This window comes from Strix uralensis, chromosome 3 (assembly GCF_047716275.1).
Source record: "Strix uralensis isolate ZFMK-TIS-50842 chromosome 3, bStrUra1, whole genome shotgun sequence".
Taxonomy (NCBI): domain Eukaryota; kingdom Metazoa; phylum Chordata; class Aves; order Strigiformes; family Strigidae; genus Strix; species Strix uralensis.
In genome coordinates, this window is record NC_133974.1 from 55,651,891 (window position 1) to 55,662,713 (window position 10,823).

Genomic DNA, 10,823 nt, shown 5'->3' on the forward strand with positions numbered 1-10,823 from the left:
CAGTTGTTTTTCTTTGATTAAAATATTTTTCATGATAATTACAATAATTATGTTCATCAGCACTTTGTTCAAACCACAAACCTTTGTTTTCTCTTCCTTACACCCGTTTGGGTGTTGGTTATCTACATTGCTGCTGTTAAGCCTTCTTTGAGTCTGTGTGTTGAAATTTGATGAGCTTTCCTTATCTAAACATATTTTCACTAGGTTCCAGCTACTGAGCCAGTCCTGAGCACTGTATTCACATACAAAAGCCCTACTACGGTCTCCAATGCCAGGATTTATCCAAAGAAATTTGGAACATTTAATCTGAGTGAAGATCTAGTCAGTGGAGAGAGAGCCTTCAGATCAGTCCACTTGGTTCATCTGAGACCTTGAAACACCTTCAAGACATACCTTTTCCTTTTCCCTAACTGCAAAAGGCATGTAGGGTGGTTAATAACCTATTTGAAATCACCTACTTAATTGCTTAAGGTGAAGGGAGCTGAGCCTGGGAAGTGTTGCCCAGTATAGCTCCATGTCTGTAGTGGTGTCTGTTGAAAGTACGACTAGATTGTGACAGGCTGCATATCACTGGAAATGTCCTTATTTCTCCCTTTGCACTGTGATGACATGAAGACATGCAGCAATAGCTGTTCAGTTATGTTTAGCTTCAAAGACACTGTTGGTTAGTTTTTCAATATTAGATGATACTATTATTGACCACAAAACACTGAAAACTCAAGATGCCGTTTAGTTGAACGGCCTGTCACATCCCTCCACTGGGGGCCGGTGCCATAAAATTACCCCAGGATAATTCAGGGAGTCATTATGTCATAAGCAAATAGCCTGTGCTTGTGTCTTCATGTCCTCTTTGCAGACATATGAACCTCCAGGAAAATAAAGAGCTGTGGTAGCTTTTAGCCTTTATCAGGCTAATGTCAACATGGAGTTCATACAAATATTTCACTTTATTTCATGTCTATGTACATTTACCCTGTGTGAATTTGCTATTGCTTTCAAAAATCAACTATAGAAAGCCACCCTATAGTCTAGAAGGCTTTTGAGAAATAGCTTTGTAGTGTGGCATCTGAATTCTAGCATGGGATTTGTGTAGCTGTCAAACTGCAGAATTACAGAGATTAGAAATTAAGGTATGGGTGTGCACATTAGCTCTCATTTACACTACACTTCTCTGCATCATTCTACAAATGCAAAGGGAAAGATGTGGTTGCAAGAGCTGCCCATGCTTACAGCCAGGTCTTAAAGCAGCTTTTAAAGCAGACCAGCATTCAAATGAATAGTGATCATGTGATGATGGATTGAAAGGAAATGAAATGTACCAGTCTGTCCTCCTGACCAGACCCACTTCAGCATAAAGTGGGAATCCAAGGGTTTTCTAGCCTGTGCTTGGTTTGCATCTGATACCCTTCTGTTAAAGATTTATGAGTTACTTGAATGTGACTGTCATTACTGGCCACTCTGAACTCCACTTACACAGATGTAACTTTGATTCAGATAGGGCAACTAAAGTTTGCTTCAACTAGTGATGAAGCCATAACTGTGCCAAGTATATTTTGGATATGAAAGGAATCTTGTGTACTTTCTTACTTACTATTTTCTAGGCCAGAGCCTTTAAAAAGTCCCTCTCCAATGGTTGTGTAAGTTTTGTTTCCATTCTTTTCTTCCATTCTTCTTGTCCTTCTCATTCCTTATCAAAGATCATAATTTTTTCATGGAGTTCAAGCCCTCTGATGGCAGCATACACTGAAAAATCTGAGCAGCCCTTGCTTTACTAGGAAGTGTGGTGAGGAAGAGCAGGTGAATGGGATCAGTCCAGATAGCCTTACTGGCTGGTGGGAGGGCTGGAGAAGGTTGGTGTTCCTCAACACTTGGTGGCACAAGTGAGGATGCTGTCCTCACCTTTGTGTCCTTTGAAATGCAAGAGAGAAGCAGTCTCAGTGAGCTCTATGTCCACGGCAGAGGCATTTAGCACCAGTTTTATCTGGATTGGGTATACTGAACAACTTTTGAAATGTCACTGTATGGTACCCAGGAGTGAAGTTGTTTTTCACTCCCTATTGCAAATGGAGTCACAACACAAGTGTTTCTGGCACATGCCTCTGCTCGCATTCTTATTCTCCTTCTTTTTGATTTTTAAAAATATTAATTTTCTGCATCTCTGGCCACAGGAGAAGATGGCTATCCTACAGCTGGGTGTATGTGGGTGGGTCTGTCACGGATGAAAGTATTAACACAGTAATGATTTAACAGGAATTTTAGATTTATTAATAAATAATGGCAATTGATCATTTACAAAATAATTTAGAAAATGTTATAAAAATAGTGACTTATTTACAGATTCTAGGATGACAAGATTCACACTAACTTACTTCATGGTATCTTAATTTATACATACGTACATGCGCATACACAAACACAAAACGTACAAACACACACAGAGAAACAAAAGTATTTGGATCCAGTAGAATAAGTACAAAATGTACAAACACACACAGAGACAAAAGTATTTGCATCCAGTAGAATGAAGTATGTACCCACACACACCAGTAAGCAGAGAAAGAGCGGGTGAAAGAGAAGCTAGCTCAAAGAAAAATTTCCCTCTTCTCAAGTTTAGAGTAAATACTCAAAATGCCTTGGCATTCCTCAACAGGTGATAATTGAGACTCGAGTGGGTTGACTTCGTCCTGGTCTTCCATCAGCTCTGGCAGCAGACGACACCTTAAGGATTTTGATACCTGAGAGGCGTCCCAGCTCAGGGGAGATGCTGGTCACAGGCCCGCTGCGATCCAGGAGAGCTCAAAGGGTCTTCCTTGTGGTTGCAATTTATAGGGTCCAGGATAATTGACTTTTGTCAGATACCTTTTGCTCCCGCCCAACTCAAAAAACGAAGTATTCTGGTGCCTTCCAGCAGTTGCACAAGAACTTGATGAATGTGCAACTCTGTTATTGTTCCCATTTGACCACATCCCAGGCACAGGTGTGCCAGGCCCTTAGGAGATGATGGGCTGTTATAACCGTTTCAGAGCAATCGGGAGGGGCAGGAGCCAGGCTCGTCCCCTTAATATTAGCAGTTCCTATCTCCACAGATTGGTGTATAGCTCGGGGGAGGTGGGTGGAATCACACCTAGCACCAAGCAGCCCAACAAGGAGGGGCGGGGAGGGGTAAGAATTGCACCACCACAGGGTCCCTGTATTCATCTGAGACCCCACTGATTTCACTCAATTTCTCTTCAATAGCCGATGTTCAGTCATGCATGCTTCACTTCAGGGCTGCAGTCTAAATTAGTTTAAAGTTCATTTGGTGTATTCTGAACAAATTGAATGGGAATTCAGCCCACAGGTACTGGTGTGTATGTTTGAAGGTGGAATGTGGTTCTTAGATTTTTTTAATGATTTCTTGAGTACAGCTAAAATTTGGCCATGTATGTTATATACATCATTGTGACTAAAGGAAGCAAAGGGAACGGAGCACATTACCTCATTTCTTAGAACTTGTAAGATCAAAGGTTATTCTGAAGAGTTATATGCCTGAAATACATCACATTCTTCTGATGGCCTATGTATTTTCCACTGATGAGAAAGTTTTTTTCTTAGTGTTTGAAAGCATATAGCATTTGGAAAATAGCTGTATTTCTGCACCGGGACATTACATTCACATTTATTTGGTCTGCAAAAGTCTTAGTTGGGACCAAACATACTTTTGTCTAACTTTAATCCCTTTGCTCTGGCTACTCTGTTAAAATTCTGTAGAGTAACTTCAGGCTCTTAAATCAGACTCAGCTAACGAAGCCAAGATGTTATTTTCTGTCCTTTCTTGGCAATTGACTCCAGGAGCACTCTGCAGCAGGAGGCCTGTGTGATCCAGTGATGGATATGTCCATACTGTCATCAGTACACAGACTGTTTTCTTGAAACAAGTAATGTCAAAGCACTTCAAAGTGCTTTGACAGGATCCTTTCAAGGAAGGAACATAGCTGTTGTCTGCTTGAGGCAGGCAGGAGAACTGGACCCAACTACACAATATATAAGTGCATTCCAAAAAATACTCTGAAAAACAGGTTTATCATTGGGTCTTCCTCAAACCTGGCATCAGTTTTTCTCCTGATAATAACTAATACAGATGGGTGACTAATTTAAATTTATGCTTGCCTTGGTTGCTACTCTACACTGCGTAGTGGCTGCAACAGGAAATCTAGTAATTTAATGAGAATTTAGATTTTTTCTTCAGTTTTCAGTGAAACTGAACATGACTGCAGTGGCCGTGAGATACTAAGGAGCACATGAATCCATATATACAAGGCCATATCCTCTCTGCTTTAATTCATATTAATAGCAAGAGAACAATATAAATCATGCGCTGTGATAGTGATGTTCTTGTGGTAATGGAATTATGCAGTTAAATTCCACAGATTTGTTCTCAGTCAAATTCCAAAAGGCAGAAAAAAGCAGGAGGAGAGATGTTGTTGGCATGTCTTTATATTTCCATGCTCTCCACAAGAATGCCTGCAACACTATCAGAGTTACTGTGGGAATCCTCATTATACTGAAAGACAAACGGTGGAATCCTAATAGTCCCCCTTGGCCTTGGTGATGCTGTGAAACCTGTGTTCTTCCCATCTGTTCTCAGGTAAGCTTTAACCTTTGGGGGCAAGGTGAGCTGGGGCTTTAGAGCTTTTCAGCTCAGCATCTAACTCAGGGCTGCCCAACATACAGCCCCAGCCATCTGGGCTGCACATATTCACCAGTCACAGAAAGGAAAAGCACTGTGGGGTCCCCTAGGAAAGATAGTCATGAGGAATGGGCTGTGACCACCATTTGGCTGGCTGGTAGCCTGCTCTGTGTATGAGAGACCCTTGGGGAAGACATCAGTCCGGACAGGATCTCCGTGACTTGTCATGGTGGTGACAGCCCACTCCCAGCGTCCCTCTTTTCTAAGGACCTCTGACGTGGGCAGACAGCAGCATACTGATGTTCATGTGCACAGCATACACACAGAAATGTGTCAAGCCTACTACACCTGAGTTGTATCACATTCATTCATTTGACAGGACAGGGTCCAATACGTATGTCCTCCATGACATATGTAGTGTATCCCACTGCAACAGTAAAGTTGGGCATTGCCACCTAAGCAAGGGGCACTTGCTTTTTCCTCATACATAAGTCTGCTGTAGGCAATGAGCTGTGGCACTGGCATATGCCTCTGTGAGGAAGGAAGATCCTAACCTTGTTACCTTGTTTGCCATTTTATCCCAGAGTATCTAGCCATTCCTTCAGCTAAATGCACAGGTAGCATTTCCCCCAGTGCTATCTTTCCTGCCAAGTTCCTCAGGCTGATAAAAGAAAATGGCGTTCATAGCATTTGTGATGAGTTTCCAGAAGTTTAGGGACTCAGAGAAAAATTGCTTAGCATTTAAAATACTTTGTTTTGTAAGATATTTAGCGTGATATTGCAGCCTTTTTCCCCTTTGACTTGTGCCCAAAACCACCAGTGATTTTACTGGTTTCACTCCTGACTGAGCCTGGGACAATCAAGAGGAAAACTGTCTCCCTCCAACCCCCAGGGTTGGGCTACCATGAGCAATAATCCATAGCAAAATGATATATGAATTTGTGACTTTCCCCAAAACATTAACACACATTTTTTCACCAGTACGCACATCTACTTCAAACATTACACACTTAGTCTAGCTATGTACCTACTACCACTTGGAAGGCAATCTTCAAGGAGGTGGAATAATTCTAAAAACATGAGTATAAAATCCCTGTTTTCCGCTTTGTCTTCATAAAGGTTGTAACACAGGAAGTTAGGAGTGCCAGGAAAGATGTGCCTGTTGGATCTGCCCACACGAAATGCCAAAGAAAAAACTTGAGGAGGATGGAGCACAGAAACTTCCCTACATTGCCACACTGCTGTGAGAGTAAACTAGATTAATTCAGCCTGTTGCAAGAGAGAGTAGGTGATCAGCATATGCATTTCTTTTTCTTCCTAAAGAACAGGACTATCCTTCTGAGGAACTGAACTCTTCAGGACATGCTAAGTAAGGCCAAGTTGCTTCATGACCTAGTAAAGATGCTGATAATTGTAGTCTAGAACTATATTCACTTCTCATACTTGTCTTTTTTTATATCTCATAACCCTTATTTTGATCAAGTAAAGTTACTGTATCTTTCATTTATTAAGTTTGTCAGGTAATGAAGGTAACTGTGATTGACCCATTGGCACTGATGAGATCACATTTCCCCAGTGAGTGGCAAACAGTATGCAATGGATTAGCCTTAAAACGTCATCTATCTTACCCTGCCTCAGGGGGCCCAAGGCTTCATAGGATGTTCCTCCAATAAGCTGGGTGGAGGATCTGGCTCTGACAGTTGAAGTGGTAAACTCTGGTAAAACACAATCTTGTAAGTCTCATGAAGTTTCCTCTAGTAGACCCAACAGCAGATTGCTAGCAATGGGAAAATGGGCAGAGGACCAGAGGTCCCTGGGAGGACACTTAAATAACTCCACCTTTATGTAAGGCAGAGGAATATAGAATAATAATTCTATTCAATAATGTTATAAAATACTTACAGCTGTAAGTGCCTTGCAAATAAAATTACAATGATGATGGAGTTTTTGAGCATTGCAGAATAAATGAGAGCAGACCCTGAGACTTGGAAAGTTATGGCTAACATGAAATATAGGCAAATGGGAATGCTTTCTCCTTATGTCCTATCATTCTTTCCTTTCAAATCATATCTTCCTATCAATTATCAAAAAAAAAAAAAAAATTTCTCTGCCAGTTACAATGTCGTAGTTTCTCCCAAATGGCAGGACAGGCTGACAGCAGGACTAGCTACGTATAAAAGGCAAGTACTGAAAGTGCACACTCAAGTGTTCTTGAGTCTAATAGAGTTCAGCCTTTAATACAAGCCAGACATAGGGACCATAGAGTCTGACAGCTCGTACGTTTGTGTTAAGCTGAAACAGTTTGGGTATTCTGCAGGTAAGGAATGAGATTGATTAGAAAAGTTACATGAGCAAGTGAGGTTCAAGACCAGAAGCCAGAAACTTTTCAATTCTGTAAGAATAAAACTCAGTTACAGGAGACTGAGACCATTTCTAGACCTCCCTTGTGGTCATCATTGCTGAATGAAGAGCGGGATGAATGTTCATTCTGCAGAGAGAAATGTATGCTAAATTTTAATTATATACTATATCTAGTATATCATGTAGGTTGTTTGGTGAAAGAGGGGTTGAAAAATATGCGGTGAAGTCTAGTCACCCATCATTTCCTTTGAGAAAGTAATGCTTCCTGGTGAAGTTATTTTCCTCCGGGGTACATTAGAAGTAGTAGCTGTTGCTATAAATTTCTTCTCACAAGTAAAATTGTATTCATATTTTTGAGCAGTTTCTTCCATATGGGTGATTGGTTTGCCTGTCTTCTAAACTTACTAAGAAGAAATTACTATCATCCCTCACAGGAAGATTCATTAGGTTTGTTTTTTCCATTCTTAACTTGCTCACCTGATTTTTGCCCAGAGAAGGCTGTGAACTTATTGGCATAACTAAGATAGCTGCACGTGGACAGCTTTGAAAGGGATAAGGGTCTCAGCTCTTGCACTGCCTTACTGTTAGAAAAATATTCTTTAGGTAACAAAATTTGGGCAGCAAAGGAGCCCAGGATGGGAAACTGGAGATTGGGGAAAGGGGCATACTACCATGAACTGAAGAACTAGTTAATTAGTTAAAGTTTAAAAAGAGGAAGAAGGATTAATTGAATGAAAAAGTACAGAGCGTATTTTGTAGCATATGATCAGACATCATTAGGCCAGACACACAAACACACACACTCAAAGCGTGGAACAGAATCAAATCTCAGCTATTCGGCAATTCGAAGACAGCAAGACGTGATGGCATAACCTGAAGAAAGCAGGGACACATGGAATACAAAGCATTTATAATAAGAGTATAGAAATATTTTGGGTTTAATGTGCTTAAATTTGCAAAGTAATTTTATGGCATTTAATTTTCCATAATAAATGAAAAAGACTGAGATTTTTTTTCTCAGAACTGACTAGTTGACTACCCAGGGTGATTTACCTGATTACAAATAAGTTAACTCTATAATCTGTCTCACTAAGGCTCCTTAACTTCATCACAAAATCTGACAACTTCTACCTTTCTAATCCTATGAAAATATCATATATTTTCTTATAGACTCAGCAAATATTTTTCACTTAATCCACAGGCAACACTTAAAGAATCACACAGACTTATTTATGGCACATATAGATTGTAGATTTGTGTAGATCGAACAGTAAAGCCACCACACTGCTGGTTGCTTCAGGACACTTGGACTGGGTCACAGGACCCTCCCTATGCAGAAATGAGACCCATAGTGGACCTGTAGTGTTAAAAGAGCAGCAGTAAATAATAGCAAGAGAAAATTAGAGCAATGGTTTGTGTGACTCTGTATCAGAGCTCACCCACCAGAGCCTCCTTCAGAGCTACGCTTGGTTTTGCAGACCTGGTTCCTTCCTACCCACTAAAATTTGTTTTCAGCCAAAAACTGCTAATAAATGTAATGCCTTAAAATAGCAGTATAATGTACACAAATGCTTGTAAGCTGTACACGCCCAGTCACAGTGCTACTTCTCAGGCTGCTGCTCTGCTAAATATTAGTACTTTTAATGATTTATGTGGTGTCACTGAGCTGTGTGACACTTCACAAACATGTAAGAAGACTGGTTCAACCGTAAAGTCAGAATAACTTCCTCGGTTTCATGAACTGAGGTAATGGGCCTCCAGGGGAGGTCAGTCCACCTGGAGAGTAGGTGCAGACCTGCTTGCGGACAAGACCCCCACTAGTTAAGCATTAATTTCAACAAAAGGCATTACAAGAATTTTCCTAGAATAAAGAGACTTTTCCATATGTCTTTCTGAACTGGGTACTGAGAAATGCAGCTTACAACTCTCTCACTTGAAGAAGCAAGTCCGGTTGTTATAAAAAGAAAACCAGTGCTGAGTTGGTCTTTTGCATTGCATCTGTGAATGTACAAGATTATAGATTAATAATGTGAAGAGGAAATTAAGCTTGATAAGGCTAATGACATGAATTGGGGGCAAAAAAATAAATAACCTATTGCAAATACTTACTAACATGACTAAAGCAAGATCTACTCAGTATGTACTGGCAAAGCCCCCCAGCATGCGTGCAGGCGCATGAACGCACACACGTGTGCTGCATTTTAGACCAGTATTATGCATTTGATACAAGCACAGAACGAGTTAGACTACAGCTTTTTCCACCTAGAAAATGTTTGCAATTCATTCAGCTGCAAATGAAAGGATAGAAATTGAAATGTCAAGGAGAAACTTGATAAAATATTAAACAAGTCAATTTGTTTTCAGCTGACCCCTTCATTTTAGTAAAGTATATTTCACAATGAAAGGATGTTGCAAATAACAAAAAGAATAATTTTGTTCTAAAAATGGCCATCTTTTTCATTCTGGCATTGTTTTCATTCCCTTTGGAAGGCATGAAATTTAATGCAAATCAATGCAAAAACAACCATTAAATTGGAACTCTGAGTTCTTTAACAGCAAACTATTTTTCTGAACACTTTCCACTTAATGCTTTACAGCTGTTGCGGCCAGACAAGTGTTAATTTAGAGGGCAAGCCAGAGCTGCTCTGGGAGAGCAATGTTTGGAAGTGAACTGGCAGCCAAAATAGGGTTTAGCACCCCCCTGCCCCTCTGGCTCCCCCCACCCAGGACCCTCTCCAACCCCCCTGCTCTCACGGCTGCCCACAGTCAGGGCTCACCCAGGGCTGTCGCTGCGCCCAGCTTGGCTCCTAGCACGGCTTTCCAACCAGGGTGGTCTCTCCTCCCTCTCCCACCTCTTTCTTCAAGTATTTACTGGAAACATGTTTGCTTGGAGGGGAGGGCTGATCCTTTTTCACACAGAGCTCCCCTCCCTTTTCCCAGGAAGTGTGTTCCTGAAATCATATTTTATTACAGATAAATAAAACACTGCTAAAATTAGGCTCAGAAAGTGAAGTAGCAGGGTTTCTTGGCTGTACTCTTTCCCCTGTGTGGTTGTTATCTGCTCCAGAGAGCTGCCACTGGTCGTTAGGATCCCTTGTTAAACCAGTGGTGCTCAGAGGCAGCCTGTGTCCCTGTTTCTGTAATGAGGTGCCTTTGCAGAGATTTCGCCTTGCTTCTGTTATTTCTGCCATCCCAACATTTTTCAGACACAGTTCAATCTGGTTTCAAGGTATGCTAACCATAGCCTCCAGCTGCCTCTAGGTAAAAATCAAGGCAACAATATTTGCCAGTAATACAAAGGTATTCTGGATAGTTAAAAACAAACTCTACTTTAAAGAACTACAGATATACTTTACTCTACTGCCTGACCAGAAAGCAAAATAGCAGGTCACATTCAGTGTAGAGGGAGTGGTGTTCAAAGGGAAACCAAATCCTACCTTCATATATACACTGACAGACTCTGAACTGGCTGAGGTTACCCCTCAGGACTGAGATTTTTTATTATAATACATAGACCAGTAAAATACCAACTCAGTGCTTCACAGATGATAAAAAAGCAGTTAAAATTCTAGAAATTATTACAAGGAATTAGAAAACAAAATCATGTCAGTATGACGGTGTAGCAAACTGTGATTCAGCTGCACCTTCAACGCACTGCAAATCTGGTCTAGCCCCCATCTGCCCTCATGGTAAAAATGGTACCTGAATCCTAGAGAATGCTTCAGGTACAACATGGATTTAAAAGAAAAAAAAAAAGTATACAAAGGTATACATCAGACAAGGGATGACTGAA